Raw genomic sequence first — 19,672 nt, 5'->3', positions numbered from 1 at the left:
CATCACAGACTTCTTGTACTGGAGGAACACCAGACAGCACTACTCCTGGGGGCCGTTTTAAATAGCAAAATCACCAACAAAAGCACAAAACTGTGAAAAACCTGGCATTAAATAGACTGCAAAAGGACATTTGTTTTCAGTAGGAGAACTGAAACAAGAAGGCAGAATGTTACTTTATTTGACCTCAGCTGGCAACACAAGTGTTGCATAACTCAAATATTTTGCCCCTATGTACATGTCAGCAAGTGATTACTGCAAAAGTGCTGTAAGTCATACTTAAATTTTTGTGAGTAGGCATATTTGAAAATACAAATACACACTACAACACAAATACAATTGGTTGTAGTTCATTTCTGAATATATGTATGTATATGTGTGTATGTGTGTTCATACATATGTTTGTGATACATACATAGATTTTTTGTATAAAAAATATGTGATAACAGGCCGGGCGCAGTGGCTCACGCCTGTAATCCTAGCACTCTGGGAGGCCAAAGCAGGCGGATTGCTCGAGGTCAGAAGTTCAAAACCAGCCTGAGCAAGAGCGAGACCCCATCTCTACTATAAACAGAAAGAAATTAGTTGGCCAACTAATATATGTAGAAAAAATTAGCTAGGCATGGTGGTGCATGCCTATAGTCCCAGCCACTTGGGAGGCTGAGGCAGCAGGATTGCTTGAGCCCAGGAGTTTGAGGTTGCTGTGAGCTAGGCTGACGCCACGACACTCACTTTAGCCTAGGCAACAAAGCGAGACTCTGTCTCAAAAATAAATAAATAAATATGTGATAACAGTGTGTCAGAATTCTCTTTGCCACACATCTTGACCAATGCATACATGTTATCTTATTTTTCCTAATCCAGTAGATTTAAAATATTCCTTTGTAGTTTTATTTTGCACTCTGTGATTATGAACAATCTTGAAAGTCTTTTCATTTACTTATAGTCATTCTTTTCTGTGAATGTGAGTTCCTATATTTTGCTAGCTGCACTTGCTCCAAAGGAAAAAAGAGCTTTCCAAGTGGTTCTTCTAAAATTTGGAAATATATGCATTCTATTTTTAATCCAGAAATTTAAAATTAAATTTTACTTAAAATTTGAAATTAATAACCATTTATTATTTTCAACTATATGGACATTAACTGAGAATTTACAATTTAAAAATATGAAAAACACATGTAATAAACAAAAATATATAAAGCACCCACAATCCTATCACTAGAATAAACTATTATAAACATATTGGTGAATATTATGCTAGAGTTTCAATTATATACATATGTGTAACTTGTTTTACCCAATGGGAAATGACAATTTTAAGTTATATCAAAATTATATGTGAAAATATGTATCAAGGGGAAAAATCCAACTGATTTAATTATTCCTAAAAATTTTCACAATCAAATGATGATTCTTCCGCATGACATTTTTACTTATAGCTTGCTATAGTTATGTTTTCCTACACAATAGAATCCCCTGAGCTATAAAGAGCATTGATGATCTGGCAGTTCTATAAAGTGCTCTATTAGTGTCTCTAGGAATTAGATACTAGCCACTCTGGTATAAGTTTTGACAGTGATGCTTTCTTCATCTTATCAGAACATATTAACAGAAAATATTCAGACAACAAGACTTATGGTCCTTCCTCTAATGGATCATAAATAGTTTGTGGACTACAATATTAAGCAATTGAAATTATCCAACTATTATCAGAAACTACCATCAAGTTTGCACAGGAATGGACCATAACTCTGTCATGACTGCCACTTTGGCAACAATGATCGTAAGATGGCCTTCAGTGTAAGACACCCTGATTTCAAAAATGTCAAAATGTGAAATAATGTGCTTCTTTGAATAAATAATGAACACAGTAAATATTTACACATATATGTCTATACATACATACACACATGTGTATGTATATATACAAATTTAATAAATATATTATTAATAATAAATGTACTGTATATAGGTACAGCTGAATTTCTCATTTTTTAAACTTATGAATATATAGTTACATCACTGGGTAATATTGACTAAATTATTTCAATAAATCGAGGAATATTTAGATTCTTACCTTATCTCACTATTATAAGCCATTGTTATAAGTACTTTTTTAATAGTTCTGATTTCAATTTGAACCATAGGAAACATTTTTTTTCTCCAAATTCCTCACTTTTCGAATAAATAACTTAGGAACTCTTATAATGTTGTTGCCTTTAAATAACATTTCTAATTATTTATTCATTAACTGTCTTTTCCATCATAGTCTAAGGTAACAACAAGGTAATCATTGTATCTTCAGTTCTCAGTAAAGTTATTGGCATATAGTAGGATACTTAGTATGTTTATTAAATAAAAGATAAATTGATAAATAAATAGCTGTGGATATTTGTGCCTACAAAGAAAACCTATTTACTTGTTGTGCCCACTGCTGTAATTTTATCTCTGCAACTATGAAGTTTCAGCCTCAATAATGAATTTATTTCCTTCCAAATAACAATGTGATATAACCTGATGTTTTATCATAAAATAAGTTAAATAAATAAGTAGAAAGAAAATGTAGTCCCATATATGTTTGTTTGAGGCAGATATTCTAACAGCATTTTCTAGACATGGAAAGCAATACTATGGCTAATGCTGGTAGCAATTATGGTATTAAGTGCCTGAGAAAAAGTGGACCTTACATAACATTCTAAATGAAAAATAAAGGAAAGCAATATTTGCTGAATGTATCTTGACTAAGGTATATATGAGTAAATGATGAATCCATCATTCAAATCCAGAAAGAGACTAAAAAATCAGAAACATCCAAAAACTGAAAGAAGTAAAAATGTATAATAATGACATATACCATCAATCTCTCCCATTTTTCTATCTCCAACACACACATACACACCATGTACATGTACACAGATGTATGTACACACACACATAAGCACACATTCCATTATTTTAAGTATCAATCCTCTCCATAGACATCTTTTAGCAAATGAAAGTTCTTTTCTTAACAATTTTGGACGACTTTTTGTGATATGTGCATCTGTCTTCCATAGAAGACTGTTTCCCATTTCTGTAGATTCTGGCCTTAAAAAAACTCTTTAGGAATTCCGATTTCTAGTCCCTATTACATTCATATTTTCTAATGTACATTGCATGAAACTGTACGTTTGTTCTTTGAATTATCAACTATTTGAGTTGTCCTTGTTTTGTTATACAAGTCAAACTATTTTCTCAGATGCTACATACGTCAGTCTTTTCAAAAGTTTCCTTGGCTCTTTTTTAAAAAAGCATTATATGATTGAGCCACTTTGGTCTCCTTAATCTTTTTCTCTGTTCTTCTGTATTAATTTTTCAGAGTCACCAGTTATTATCTCAGTATATGATCTTTTGTTCTCTGTTTCCAGCATATTTCCTTGCTTTTAATAGCTGCATGCTACAGGTTGCAAGGCTCCACTCATATACCTCATCACTTTATCTACTATGTATTTTGTTTCTTTTATATAAAGTGGCATCTTATGGTCTCTTAACCAATCCATTAGAAAGTGGAACCAGAACTAATTAATTCCAAAAATTCCACTGCTAAGATTGTCACCTCTTCCTTATTAGCAACTCTTGAGTTGACCAATAGTCAAGACCCAATTCATACACATTCATTAGCTTCATGCTTGTTTTTCTTTTTCCTGTAGAAAATTCTGTACCGTTTTATATAATATATTACTATGGTGCATAATTTCTTTTATTTGTGGGCATAGCCAAGAAAAACAGAGTTAAAAGTATAGTTTTACCTGTTGACAAATGCCCACTTGAACAGATTTCTTTGGATTATCCGTGGGATCTTTACGCCTAGTCGTTATATCTTGCAGTGTGATACTGAAGGTAATACAAAGGAAGAGAGGTAGAGCAGACTCCAGATTATCTGAAAAAACAGAAAATCAAGTTGTTATTTGTGTAATTGAATTCCATAAGCCTCATTAGAGCCACTATCTTTACTTCATCCCAATAAATTGTGACCATCTTTAAATAATTATTAAAAGTGAATATATCTTTGTCAATCCCTTGCTAGACCTACTAACATAACCAAAATGGATCAGATATGTGCATGAGAAAAATAAAAAGAATAAGATAAAGAAAAGTCAGGTTTTATAATTTTAAAAACCCAGTATATTATATACCTATACATTACGAGAAAGAAAAGAAAGAAAATTATTAGAGAGTAAATTCTAAGAAAAGGAATTTTATTGGAATTCATTAGTTGTCATTCAAATCATTCCCTATACCCATTTAAATGATTTGCTATAAAATTCAATTGAATACATTAAATTTCCATTGACAATGGAAATAAACAGAAAATTTAAAAGAGAATTATTAGAAACAATGTCAATAATATACAAGGCTTACAATAAGACAGATTAGGTCATAAAAGAAAAAAAAATTATTTTAGAGATCTTCTGATTTAGAATTCTAACTTCCTACTTAAATCGGTGTGAGAGATGAATATGCTAAATGTCTAATACATCAAATATCTTTATTTGACCTTAAATATGGTGCTGGCTACATAGAACTTAGTAATTAACAGTTCATTTTGCGAAAAGTCAGATTTTTCAATTATTAAATAAATAACTGGTTGCTTGACTTGCATCCAGGGCCAGTTTTTAAAGTGCTTAACAAAGACAACACACCCACCAGGTCAAAGGAGGTTTGTAGGAGAGGATGAAGGAAGTGTGATCTAAATGCCAAGTCAGTCTAGAAACTGGAGGAACAGTTTCAATCAGATGCTTAGAAAGATGGGACTTCACCTATAATTTTTAGTGGCATTGGCATCTTTGTTAATGGATATACAGATCCTTCTGCTGAGGAACTGAGAAAGCTAACAGTGTTGCATGGAGGTCAATACCATGTGTAGTATTCCAAATATAAAACAGTACACATTATTGCCACAAATCTTCCTAATGCCAAAATTAAAGAATTAAAGGAGGAAAAAGTATTTTGACGGGAGTGGATGCGGAAAGCATCAAAGCTAGACGACTCTGCTCCTACATTCCATATCAGCTATAAACCAAGCAGTCCAATATGCAGAAAGGTCTCAACTTTAACGCTGTCTGCAAACATGAGGATCCTGTGCCAGGTTCAAACAATATAGCCAAACATGTCAACAACAGGTTAAAACACATAATTAAGGAGATTAGGACAGAAAATGAAGTCAAAGTCAATGGAATGTACAATTGGAATGAAGAAAATGCAAATTATGATTGCAACTTTGTGGATTTAGAGCAGATCTTTCTGGGAAGGGAACAGAATGGAAGTCTGCATTGCAGAGGCAGCCATTTTAGTGGATACACTCATACCTCTAAGGGTGCCTTAAAGATACAGGATTGATTGGTGCCCATGGGCAACACCGTTGACAGCAGGCTTTCTCCAGACTCTGCCCAGGAGGAGGAGAAGGCTGAGAAGAGCAGCACTGACTTCAGAGAGTGCACTCTGCAGCAGATGCAGTGAAGCAACCAGAAACACAGATGCTTTTAGTAATCCACACAGAACTACCACTTTCTCACTATCATTGCACAGTAACAGTAAAATCAAGGGTGCTCATCACTCCATTGTTTAGGGGCCTTCAAGTACAAATAGTACATCCTCGATACCTACTCATCGCAAGGCAGCACCTTCAGTGCCATCCAAACCTTCAGACTGCAGTTTTAGGGCAGACGTCTATGCTCATTCAAGACTGCATCACATATTAATGCAGAAGCATGAATTAAGTTTGGCAATACTCTACAAAGTGGTAATATCTTTCTAGGAAGGGAAAAGTTAAAAAAAAAATAGGTCTGCCCTCGTTGTAACCAACACAGATAGATACTAAAATTGTTTTCTTAAGAAAAAATCATGCTTAATCATTTTGTTCCTATGCTATCATCAGTACACTAATCAAGACTAAGTTCTCATAACGTAAAGTCTCTAGGAATGTCAGATTATGAAGTTACAGTAAGTGTAAGAGATTATAGAAAGCTTTCTTATTTACTAAAATATTTTTAAACAATTAGATTTAATTGTGACTAAAAAACTTCCAAGTAATTTAAACAGTGACATAGTTGTGACTGTGAGCATTCATTCCTCATGTAGACCTTATCAGCTGTTGAAGTTTTGAGCTGTGTAAATATCACATATTTTCAGTGCTTAAATTCCTGAAAGAATGAAATTGTTTTTTTAAGAGTAATTTCTAGAAGCTTGCATCATAATGGTTTTTGAATAATCCAGACATATAGCTGTTAAAATTATAGTGGTAAACTTTTAGTGAGATTAAGTATTTCCACATCTTAGTAAATTGGTGAACTGTATTTTATTTTTTAATACTTTACTTGTCATAAAAAACAAATGCATGCAACAACAGCAGTTTATATTTCAGTCTCAGTCATTATAAACTAATATCTGGCTTGATGTTTTAGTTGCTTTTACAGTTTATACATTTTTTTATGGATTTTTTACAGATTTAGAGTTTAATGTCAGAGATTAATATTACCCTTTAATTTATAGCTGTAGAAACTGAGGTACAGAAAGAAGATCCTGGTTCTGTTCTGGAAAGTGAGAAAGTCTTTCCATGTGTGTTTTTTTGGTTTTTTTTTTTTTTTCTGTTATGTTTTGCTGTTTGATTCATTCCTAGGTGCTTTTTGGTATTTATGAAAAATTTCAGGATAATTTTATAGGTATTAGATTACCCTTACATCATGTCTTTGCCTAGTAACTTGAAGGTAATTTAATTTTGAACGCTTCAAATAACTATTATGAATTAGTTCCACAAATGGAAATAAAATGCAGAAATTTTGTAAAATTGCAAAACAAACAAACAAAAATGCCTAGTCAGTGAGAAAGTGAGGGTGGAGACTAGAATGAAGATGACTAAAGAGTCTGAAAGTCACGAGTAACAGCTGAGTAATTCATAAGGATGGAATTAGGGTATAACTTGCGCTAGGAATGAAGAGTTACTCTAAGTGGGTCTCCTGGGTCTGGGTAAGAGCTCTGAGAAGAGGCTCACACAGCAGCTCTGGTCTTATCAGGTGCCATGGAAGTCTCTGTAGCTTTTTTAAACTGGGTGATTTAAGAATGGCAGCTCCATTCCACTCAAGTAAACAGCCTATCCTAGGTAGTAAACCTTTGTATTTTGAGGAAATGCATTTTCTGTCTTTTTCCTCTGTCAGGGAGAACTTCCCTGGGTTCAGGGCAAAGCCTCAGAGGAAGCCCAAGGCATATCTGCAAATTGAGTTCTGAGCCTCCCAGTCTATTTGCTTAATTATACTCACAATTTATGTAGGCCAGCTTAGGGGTCATATAAGAGATCTTTACAAGTCCAAATGTTATATGCTCACCAACATTTCTATGAAATTTCACAGTGCCTTATCCTGACTGGCCCATTTTCTTCCAGGAAGACTATCTCACATACAGGATTCCTTTCAACAAAGAGGTCAATAATCTAGGCACCCTTTGTTTTGTATATTAATCTATGTTTACATCTACTTTTCTACATCTATTAAACTATCATAATATATTTTACATATATTTATGCAAATACAGTCACACAATGCACATACTGATCTTCAGTTTTAAACATGAAAGGTAGTGTTATAGAATTTGCCAGTGGGTCTAAAAAGGCAGTAGAATAACAATTAATTCTTAAGCAGATAAGAAGGCTTTCCTTTAATTTGGGAAAGCAACTATTAATATTTTGGGGACTGCTTCTTGAAGTCCAAGTAGGCATAAAGCTTATTCACTCCTACAAAAGCAGTGTTAATTATCATAGCTAGAATCTGGACTGTGGTATATGCTAATGTTGTTCCTTAGCAATCACACATATGCCATGTTTTATGATGGGCTTTACTTATAACTGAGTGCATGAAAAAATAAACAATGCTCTAGAGCTTTCAATTTTTTCTAAAGATTCAATTAATTGATTTTTATAATCCCATCAACTTGGGGGAACTGGTATTTTTTTTTTTTTTTTTGAGACAGAGTCTCGCTTTGTTGCCCAGGCTAGAGTGAGTGCCGTGGCGTCAGCCTAGCTCACAGCAACCCCAAACTCCTGGCTCAAGCAATCCTACTGCCTCAGCCTCCCAAGTAGCTGGGACTACAGGCATTCGCCACCATGCCCAGCTAATTTTTTGTATATATTAGTTGGCCAATTAATTTCTTTCTATTTATAGTAGAGACGGGGTCTCGCTCTTGCTCAGGCTGGTTTCGAACTCCTGACCTCGAGCAATCCGCCCGCCTTGGCCTCCCAGATAGCTAGGATTACAGGCGTGAGCCACCGCGCCTGGCCTCGGAACTGGTATTTTGATTCACATTTTATAGATGAGGGCACAGAAGGTCAGAGGTGACTTTTCCAAAGTGTAATGTACAATAGGCGATCAAATTAGTGCCATAACTAATATCTTTTTATTAGGGCAATTTTTGCTGATTCCACTTTAACACATTAACTTGCAGGCTGCTCTTTCTGCATACAATTCACATTCCTTCAGTTTTATTCCTACGGGGAATTTCTAAATTTCAATTCTTGCACGTCTTCTTCACTTGTCTTTTTCACCAGAATTCATATACTTTTTCTTTGGAATTCAAAAACTACAACTATCCATCAAAGTCCTTTGAAATTCATCATTATTCCAGCTTATTTACATCTGTGCTTTTTATAATTTGGGGGGAGTATATATTATCACTGTTAAAAGAGAGACTTGATGACTATGAAACCATTTGGCTATTTCAAGTGTTTTTCAGAAACTTATATATTGGGATGTACTGAAGTATAAGAACTTTGCCTTGTCTTCTAGAATCAATATAGGTTGATTAATCTATGGAGAAAAATATGTAGGACAAATGAATAATGAACCTATTAGGGATGGTCAATAGGTAGTCCCTGGTATTATATTCAAGGCTCTATTTCATTCAGTTGTACACAGTATTAGAATGTTCCTTTATACACTTCACGAATAATCCTTTCTTCATCTTCCCAAACCTACACCAGCATGCATCAACTCTACAAAGCCTTATCAATAGTCTGCATAATCCAGAAATTTATGTTTCAAAATATGGTCCAGAAATAATTTACTCAGCAAACTTAAGTCCCAAATTAAATGAATAAGTGTTAGAAGACTATCAGTTTCACCATAAATTCCTCTAGTTGCCTTAAAGTTAAAGCATAAGGTCTTCTGTGCATACTACTTGTAAAGTGGCCTATGTTTTCACCTAAATGAATTAATATGTTTCTTAAAGAATGATCCACTTATATTTTCAGTCTGTATTTCCTTCTTATGCAAAAGGATATAGCACTGTCAATTCAATGTATAGTGTTTAAGTTTAGGTGACAACTCACCCAATTTTATAATGGGAATTAAATTGAACCAAATCTTTTCTAACATGTAATTAAATTAAAATTGGAATCTAATTTTGAGAGGCTTTTTTATTCTTCAAAATGAACCATCTTTTAAATCTTATTGACTAATTTAGTTTGAAATCTAGACATGAAAGATATCAATAGTGTATGGCCCGCAAAATGTCAGCAACACAAAACCTATTTTCAAAAGTAAACTATCACTGTAGTTAAAAGATTCTGAGAATATTGATTGACAATAAGGGTCAAACTACAGATGCTTTCGTAATGGGAAAATCAGGAAAAATAATATGAACCAGTATATAATTATCTATGAAGAATTGGAAATTGACCTCCTATACTAAACAATCCCCCTGATTTCTAATACAGGTAGAGCATACTCCTAATTTGACAATCTGAAATTCAAAATGATCCAAAGTCTGAAACTTTTTGAGTGCTGATTTGATGCTGCAAGTGCAAAATTCCATACCTGGCCTCATGTAATGGGTCACAGTCAAAACATAATCAAAACTTTGTTTCATGTACAAAATTATTTAAAAAATGAATATCATATAAAATTACCTTCAGGCTATGTGTATAGAGTATATGTAAGCATATATGAATGCTGTGTTTAGATTTGAATCCCATCTTCAAGATATTTCATTATATATGTGCAAATATTCCAAAATCTGAGATCCAAAACACTTCTGATCTCAAGCATTTTGGATAAGAGACACTCAACTTGTATCATATTTTCAGAAATGTATGAAAACAGTTGAAGTAGGCTGAATGGTGGCTATGTCCATATTTTAATCCCCAGGATCTGTGATATTAGCTTATCTGGCAAAAGATGTGTATAAGTTAAGGATCTTGAAAGACATTATCACCCTGGACTAACCAGGTGGGCCCAAAATGCAATCACATGTACCTGTACAACAAAGAGAGGCAGAGGAAGTTTAGAGACAGACATACAGAAGAGAAGACACAGAGATGAGATGGTGATGTGAAGGTGGAAGCAGAGCAGAAAGCAACGTGACCACAAACCAAGGAACTCTAAAGAATGCCAACTGCCACTAGAAGCTAGAAAAGTCATGGAACAAAGTCTCCCATATATCTTCTTTTAAGTAGTATGGTTCTGTACCTTGGCATCCAGAAGTGTAAGAATAAATTTCTGTTGTTTTAAGCCATCAAGTTTGTAGATATTTGTGATGGTTGCCCTGGGAAACTAATATATTACAGTACTAGTGGTGACTTGTTTATAAAAGCCATAAACCGAGCAACTGCACTATAAGGATGTTTTTCTTATAAGCACAATTGCACAGGTATGCAAAGACACACAATTGTGTCCAGGGCAGCATGATCTATAACTGTGGCAGACTGAAAGTTACTAGAAAATGAATAGGCTGCTGCACGTTCATAAAAAAAGTACTAACACTAAACAACTGTAAAAAGAATGAGGTATATCTACATGCACTAATATAGATGGAATGTTGTTAAAAGTATAATGAATGAGAAAACGTAAGCTGTAAAGCAGGAAAATATGATTCTATTTATTTTAAAGTATATACACATAAAGAATTGTTATGTACATATATTTATATATGCATACAAATTATCTAGAACAATACATAAAAAGCTATTAATAGCAGATGTATTTGGAAAATAGCTATATGTATAATTTAGATATTCTTGAAGTGTTTGAATATATAATGAGTATTTTTTATTTTTATATTAAAAATTTAAAATACAAAAGTGTTAAAATACAAAATTTCAGTATGTAAACATAAATATATTTCCTTATATGTAACTTGGTTGTGAGTTGTACTTCTGCCTGTGTTATAAGTAGGCACAAAGCTTATTTCCCCTATAAAAGGAATATTACTTGTATCGTTAAAACCAGGACTGTGGTATCTGCTAATTTTGTTCCTTAGCAATCACATGTATACCACATGTTTTATGACGGGCCTTACCTTATGATAGGGTGCATGAAAAATAAACAATAAAATTTTCCTATCTTTTTTCTAATGCTTTTCTCCTGGTAGCTAAATTTTCATCATAAAAGAAATCAATCCCTGCTTATAGGTCTTGTCCAGTGGTTGCAGAAGACTAGAAAATGCTACCCCAAAATATGCCTCTTTAACACAAGGATTACTTTGAGCAGATTATTTTGAGAAAAGTAGACACAAGAGAAGCTCTGATAATTACCCTTTTGTAATGGCAACTTACATCTGTAAAGGAAATTTATATTTTTCTTATTTCAGAATATTACAAGGGAACAAAGTTCTGGTCATATGGATTGCTTTTGTACTGCTCGAGTCAAAGTTATAAGTATGCCCATCACACGGATAGTGTACATTGTACCTGTTAAGTATGATTTTACCCCTCCCCTCTTTCCCCCTTGCACCTGCTTAATTTCTGTTAAGTTTTATTTCTATCTGTGCACATGAGTGCTGATGGGTTAGTTCCAATTTAATGGTGAGTACATGTAGTGTTTGTTTTTCTATTCTTGCAATACTTAACTTAGGAGGATGATTTCCAGGTCCATTTGGATTGTTGTAAAAGGTATTAATTCACTTTTTATGGCTGAGTTGTATTCCATTATATACATATACCACATTTTATAAATCCACTGACCAATTGATGGGCAGCTGGGTTGATTTCAAATCGTTGCAATTGTGAATTGTGCTGCAATAAACATTATAGTGAAAGTGTCTTTTTGATAAAAGGACTTTTTTTCCCCTTTGGGTAAATATCCAATAGTGGGATTGCTGGATCAAATGGTAGGTCTATTTTTGGTTCTTTGAGGAATCTCCATACTACTTTCCATACAGGTTGCACTAGTTTGCAGTCCCATCAGAAGTGTATAAGTGTTCCTCTATCTCCCCACCCACTCCAGCATCTATTGTTTTGGGACTGAATGAAACAGATTTAAACAAGATCCATATCTCTCACCACTCACAAAAATTAATTAAAGATGGATAACAGATTTAAATCTAAGACATTAAATCATAAGAATTCAAGAAGAAAATGTTGGAAAAACTCTTCTAGATATCAACCTAAGCAAAGAATTTATGAAGATCACACAAAGTGAAATCACAGCAACAACAAAAATAAATAAATGGGACTTGATTAAATTAAAAAGCTTCCGCACAGCCAAGGAAACAATCAACAGAGCACATAGACAACCTGCAGAATAGGAGAAAATATTTGCAAGCTATACATCTAATAAACGGCTAATAACCAGAATCTACAAAAAACTCAGGCAAATCAGCAAGAAAAAAAAATCAACCTCATCAAAAAGTGGGCAAAAGAAAGGAACAGAGGCTTTTCAAAAGAAGATAGACAAATGGCCAATAAATGTGAAAAATGCTCAATGTCAATAATCATAAGAGAAATGCAAATCAAAACTACAGTGAGATGTCACTAACCCCAGTAAAGATGGCTTTCATTGGAAATCTCTATTTGTAGGGGTTTTTCCTCTGTATACCAGAAAAAGAAGGACAACTAATCACTACGGACTCATCAACGGAGAAGACACAGACTTACTGTGCATAACAAACCTTATCCTTGTTTACCCTGCTTTTCCTGGGAACTGCTCTATAACTGGCCTTCCCCACACCCTCCTTTCTTTGCATCAGTGGACAATGGTATTTATTTTCTTCCTTTTATTTCATCATATTATGAGGGTACAAATATTGTTAGGGTTACAAATATTGCCCCTGCCCCCCAACCTTCCCCCGATGTGCCGGAGATTCAAGCATGGACAATGGTATTTAAGCCTGAATTCAAAGCCACCTCAAGATTCACTCATTTCTCTGAGTATCTCCCTCCCATGTATATATGAGGTATCATGTTAATAAACTTTTCTTTGTTTTTTTTTTTCTTATTAATCTGTCTTTAGTTACTGGGGTCAGAGCTAAGAACTCTAAGAACTCTCTCACAGCTAAGTGCAGAGAGAATGAATTTTCTTTACTTACATGGGTGTCCTGAACAGTGCTAAACAGCATGGTTCCTAGTTTAGCAGCATAAGCAGAGAACTTGTTAGACATGCAGATGAGAATGAATGAGAAACTCTGGGAGTGAAACCCAGCAAATTGTTTTAACTAGTGTTCCAGGAGACTCTGATGCACACTACTGTTTGAAAATCACTGGTCTGGGCTCTTTTTCTGACACACCTGCAAGTGTTAGTTAATAATTGTAATAAAATATTTGTAGTCCTTGAGCCATCATGATATTTCTCAGATCCATATCTTTTCCACTATTTCTGCCAACTGAAGTATCCTTCACCACTATCGTCCCACATGTGACCAGCTCCTGTTTAAATTTACCTCTAGGTAAGCATCACCTCCCCTATCACAAGGTCTGATTTTGATCTCAGTCCTATCTCCCTGTGCATACTTTTATCCTAACAGATATATCACATTTACTTGGCACTCTTCCCCTGTTCTTGAGGACAGGATACATATCTTATTTTACTTTATTCCCAGAATATAGTAGGTGTTTGAAGGAGCTCAAGGAATTTCACCCCAAAATATGACTCCCTTGTATAATGAGTATATTAATTTAAAAACCCTTAGAAATCAGCAGGCTTTAAAAGAGACTTTTCCTCTAACTACTAAAGACAGGACAAACTCACCAAGAATAATTGTACTTGTTCCCCTACCTGTTATCTTATCATCATAACGGGAAAGAAGACCAAGAATGTAACCAAACCTGAGTAGACCCCTTCACAAAATAAAGACTATCTCCAAAGATCATTTAAATTCCAAGAAAACTATTTATAAATTAACTTCTGCTTCCTATCTAATCATTGTCCCTGGTAATCATTTATTACCACTCAAGAGAATTCTTCTCCCCCTTTCCCCTTCCATAACATATTTTACCAGGATCCAAAGCCTCATTCTTTCTATAGCCTTAAGAGGATATATAAGCTTCTGGACACCATTGTGATATTAGGCAATAACTATGATTCTTCCCTTGTGCACAGTAAATAAATTTGCAATCCCTTTCTCTTATTAATCTGCCTTATTGTGAGCTGACCTTTCAGTAAACCTTCAGAGGCCAATGGCCTTGGTCCCTACATGTTTAATAAATATTCTTGAATGAACAAAAGTGAAAGAGTAATGAATGTCTAGGAAATAAGTATTTTTATTGCTTTCGAATTAATATACACCCATGCAGTACAGAAAAATAAATATTCTTAACTCTGAAGTCAAAATTCCCTGAATTCAAAAACTGATTCAACCACTTTTAGACATGTCATTTCACTTCTTTCTTTCATTGTAATATGAGGATTTTAACAGTGACTATCTCACAATCTTAAGTGATAAATTAAGTATTTAATAAGAGTCTATGGTAATTATTAATAGAATTAATCATCCAATAACATTAACAGTAAACAATCCAGTTTGTCTAGAAAAGATGAGTCAGCCCAAACTTTTAAATAATTTTTCACATTCTTTAGAGGAAAACTTATGTGAATGCTTTACCTGTTATCATGTTTGCTATCTTTTCTTCTCTCTCAGAGTCAGGCTTTGGGTAAACTATATACATAGTGAAAGAGGATGGCAGTAATCAATGTGTTTTTGTTTTGTTTTGTTTCTCTCCAAACAGTTTTTAAAACCACAGAATTCTTTCTAGAAACATAATCTTACACAGAATCCTAGTACCCAAATTAGCTACTGTAGTTTCTGGGAATAGGGTATCGCAGACAGCCTGAATTGCCACCGATTAGCATCCACTGACTCCTGAAATGATTCCCGAGGTTTCTTTGAAAATGCTTACAAGTCCTTGGAGCATGTCTCGGAAGCCACTTATAATACATTTCTCACCTCTCATATTTAGTGATATTCTCTGGTCAACTTAGAAAAAAATGAAATTATATTTAAGAGATTTTTGGATCCTTTATCTTACCTTCAGTCTTCAAAGATTTTCTGGTATTTTGGTTCTTTTCTCAATTTGAAAGGATTAATTAGATCATTAACTGGCACTAAGAAAGAGGAGTAAAAAAAATTCCTAGAGACATCTAGGAAAGATTACATGGTCAGAGAATACCTTTCTGACTTTTCTATTTAAATGGCCATTAAAAAATTAAATAAGAAAAAAAATTCACAAGATCTCCAGAAATGGCTATAATCTCCTAGAAGTTTCTATAAAGTACCATACAGTTGGGGCAGGACTTTAAAAAGTACCACAGCAAGGTGAATCAACTTGGCCAGAGGCATCGGGAAATACGTTCTTCCATTTCACCAAGATAAACTTCCCTGGTCTACTGATTCCTTTGTCCACCACCAATGGGCAGAAGCTTCCTGTGAAGCACTGCTTGGTTTAGAATCCTGAACATATTTAGTTCCATCTATGACACATCTCTTTGTCACCCAACACTGTCAGCTATCATCTCATGCTTCTGTGACCCCTCCCCCACCTCCCCATGGTAATCCTGTACATAGTATGGGAAAAATAAAGACAATCTAAATGCCCAACTCTGGGAAATGGTTGAATATGATAATGTCATCCATTTGAGAGCCTATTATACATACATTCAATGATGGTTATGAAAATTATATAACATGGAAGTATTATATAATGTTCAGTAAAAAAAAATGATGAAATAAACCTGTATGATAGAAAACTTCCAAATATGTGATAAAAGAGATGTGTAAAAAGACTATACATAGGCCACTGTGTTGGGGAGACGATTGTATACAAAATCATATTTCCTTAATTATACTAATTTGCTGTAATATCATTATAATATCTTAATATATAAAACATTTGAACATTATACCTTTACTAATGTGCCCTAATTTTCATTTTTATATCTGCTTTGAAGAATAAGTTGGTTTTAAATAATCTATAACTGACTCAAATATGGTAATTGTAAGGCAATATGGTGAAACTGCAAGCCATTTTAGAGATCTTACCTATATTTTTAAAAGTTTCCCCTTTTTTGTTTTATATTGTCTTGTTTTCAGTCATACCTAAATAAAATTATGACTCTTGCATAATTGTAACGTTGCCCAGGGGATACCCAGGGATAGTTACCACACATAAATTTAGACATATATAACACTCCCTGATTTCCAAATACCTCTATGTATAACATTTGCTGTTACCTGTTATGTCACACTAAACAATTTAATAGTCATTTTCTCATAATTCTTTCTAGTAACTATTGCCTCCATTGTGAAGACAATGAAACTGAAGTTGAAGGATGTGAAATATCTTGTTTAAAGTCTTAAAGTCTATCTGAAGTATTTGTCTCACTCTAGAAGTAGGCTCTTAAAGAATTAAAAGCCACATACTTCCTACTATTTAATATCTTCTTATTACTTTTCATTCATAAATGCCTTGAAGTGTTCATATTGCCACTCCTTCTCCACCGTACTATATTTCGCCTGTTCTATTATTTGCTTTGCTGAGGGTCACTTGCTTGGGTTTTCTGCCCTCCACCCTTCCAGCTATGTGACTTTAGGAGATACTCAGATGGTAATTGCCAAAACAGGAAGAAGAAATGAAAGCTGGAACCCACAGAAAATTTAACTATCCACTGGATTCAGGAAAATGGTACCAACAGTCAGGATTATGAAAGAGCAACTTTAAAGGGAGGCATTGTGAGACCAAATAAAGTTATGAGATGTCTCTTCTGCTATATACTCTTATGAGTGAATTAAATTAGTAGATTTTTATTTTTCATTTATACTTATTTGTCCCCTACCCATCCTTGTCATGTTTCTCTGTAGGCACAAAGCATAGTCCCTATCCAGTGATATTACACTTGGCCACGTGACTTCCTTTAGCCAAAGCAATATAAGCCAATGTGTATACGCCCTGTCTAAGAGTGTTTGCATGTTTTGACTTTATAGTAATCCTTAACTCCCATTATAAGAGCATGTTTCTTTAGCCTGGATCCCTACAGATAAGAATATGTTTGAAGGTCAGCCAAGCAACCAAGCCCAGCAGAATCAACCAGAGCAACAGGTGACCTCCAAGCAGCATGAACAAGAAATAAATGTCTGTTACTGTAAGCCCAAAGATATTACAGTTGTTTGATAAAACAAAAAAATTTGAGGTGGGGAATATAAAACAAAATCTTTAAATGTGTGGTATTGGCTTCAGAGACAGGCAGCTGATGGTAGGAACCTGTTAGAAGAGGTTAGAAAAATGGCAACTTATGTTAGCCAGTGGCAAAATATTTGCTAAAACTTTTGTATAATATCTTGAAAGGCAGAAAATGCACACAATGTTTTGGGGGCTCTGGGAAAAGAGGTATGGAGACAAAGTTGGTAGCATGACTTGGCTATAATTAACTACATTTAATAAGTTACTAGAAAATAAGAAGCTATGAGGCCATAACAGCAGGGATGAAAAGGGAAAAGGGACTTGCAAGGTTGAAAAATACATTTTTTCCCCCTTATCTTTAGCCTGGTAAAAGATTCTCAAGTAAAGACATTGTCTCAGGGCAAATAATAAAACTCAAGATCACCAAGGCAAGGGAAAAACAAAACAAAGAGTGTGATCTTAGCATTATTTTTTTAAGTTTATGTGCATTTTATTAATTGACAAGATTTTTAATTGACGAGTAAAAATTGTATATACTTATGAACTACAATGTGATGTTTTGATATATGTGTATACTGTGAAATGACTAAATCAAGATATTTAACACACAGCACTTCACATACTTTTTTTGGTGGTGAGAACACTCAAAATCTGCTCTCTTAGTAATTTTCAAATATATAATACATTGTTATTAACTGTAATTACCATGATATAAAATAAATCTCTTGAACTTATTCCTCCTGTCTAACTGAAATATTGCTTAGCACATTTTCTTAAAACCTCTTACAGGATTAAGTTAGATATCAGTAAATCCTTTCAGTTTAAAAAATAGTTGGGAGTGGGAGTAAGGAGAAGAGATCAATAGTATGGTCCCATGGAGAGCTGATAAACTCAAATTTTCTATTAATATAATTAAGTATATGTAGAGAAGTATGTCTCATAAAGAACTGATGGTATGACCACTTGCATTAACTACAACCAAATAAAATTTAAAATGTTTTTAAGAGGACTATCTTACAAAATATGCTACCAGCCTGAACAGAAAGAAACAGTGACTGTTGGAAATATAAAATGACCAAATGATTAAAATGACTTCAATAGCCAGTAACTTGCTTTATGTGATTTGCAAAAATAAAACATTATGGAAAATGTAAATACATGTATCACAGTAAATGTCACTAAAGTGTTGTAACCCTTTGGGCAAGTGACAATCATACTGGATCTTAGTTTCTTTATTGGTAAAAAGACAGTTTAGGATTAAATCTTCTTTAAATCCCTTTGTGCTTCTATACTTTGATTCTATGATACTAAAATAATCCTCTTTTCTAGACTTTCTTAGCATGCACAATACAAATTTCTTCTCTGCTCTAAGAAAATGCTAGCACCATTCAAAAATAAGTAATGAATATATACACAATATTTGAACAACTTTTATAAGCTTCTAAAGAAGCTATGGGTTGAATAAGAAAAGTTCTTTTGAAAGTATCATCTGAGGAAATTCCATTATCCAAGCAGATAGGGCTTGTGCTTAACAATTAAATACTAGAGACTCATAAAGGAGATAAGGGATCTTAGTTCCTTAACAGTGCTTAGAATTTTATTCCATTCTCAAATCTCAATTTAGTTTCCATAAAAATTATGACAGGAGATCTTCAGAGAAACTGGTATATGTTTAAATAGTTTTTTCATTTATCAATATTAAAATTTTGCCACATGTTCATGCTATTTAACAGAATATGTTCCCATAAAACTGGGACAATTTGGTTCAATGTTGCAAAGAAATCACACGAAGATATTTTCTTCAAAGACAGAATGAAAATAGCACCTTGCATGTTGTATGCTCAGAATGTTTTTAAAAAATAATATTTCCATTCATAAGCTATTTATTTTATATAATTCCCCAAATATGCCCAATACATTCACTCTTAAATACAAATTTTATACTATACAACTATCAAATAGGAATCATGTCAACCATATATTGTTATATAAAAATATTATATTCTGTAGCATCTAAGTAGCCACTAAATATATCATTAATAATGCATAAGAGTTGACTAAAATGGATATTCCCCTTTTCAGACTTATATATAAATGTTATGACATTGACATCAGTAGGGATCATTCACAATAAGCATTTCTTAAAAAGGATCAATAAAACATCCCAAAGTAGAAGGCAAAGCTGAAAGGGGTAATTTTCATCTCATTGTATGAAATTCTCAAGATTCACTATGAAGACATTCTATAAGAAAGTGTCACATT

General features: G+C 33.7%; 1 protein-coding gene and 1 pseudogene across 4 annotated transcripts in view; one reads left to right on the top strand and one right to left on the bottom strand.

The window, feature by feature from the left end:
* The window catches only part of SLC16A7 (solute carrier family 16 member 7), a 156,696-nt gene that overhangs the window by 58,714 nt on the left and 78,310 nt on the right, over window positions 1-19,672 (bottom strand). For all 4 annotated transcript variants that reach the window (XM_012777162.3, XM_012777160.3, XM_076007445.1 and 1 more), the window contains exon 2: window positions 3,786-3,916. The gene's annotated coding sequence lies outside the window, so the exon portion shown is untranslated. The remainder of the gene's footprint in view (window positions 1-3,785; window positions 3,917-19,672) is intronic.
* On the top strand, window positions 1,786-5,857 carry LOC105878023 (DNA repair protein REV1 pseudogene; annotated as a pseudogene).

The sequence above is a fragment of the Microcebus murinus genome, chromosome 10 (genome assembly GCF_040939455.1).
Source record: "Microcebus murinus isolate Inina chromosome 10, M.murinus_Inina_mat1.0, whole genome shotgun sequence".
Classification (NCBI taxonomy): Eukaryota; Metazoa; Chordata; class Mammalia; order Primates; family Cheirogaleidae; genus Microcebus; species Microcebus murinus.
This window is presented reverse-complemented; position numbering and strand designations above follow the sequence as displayed.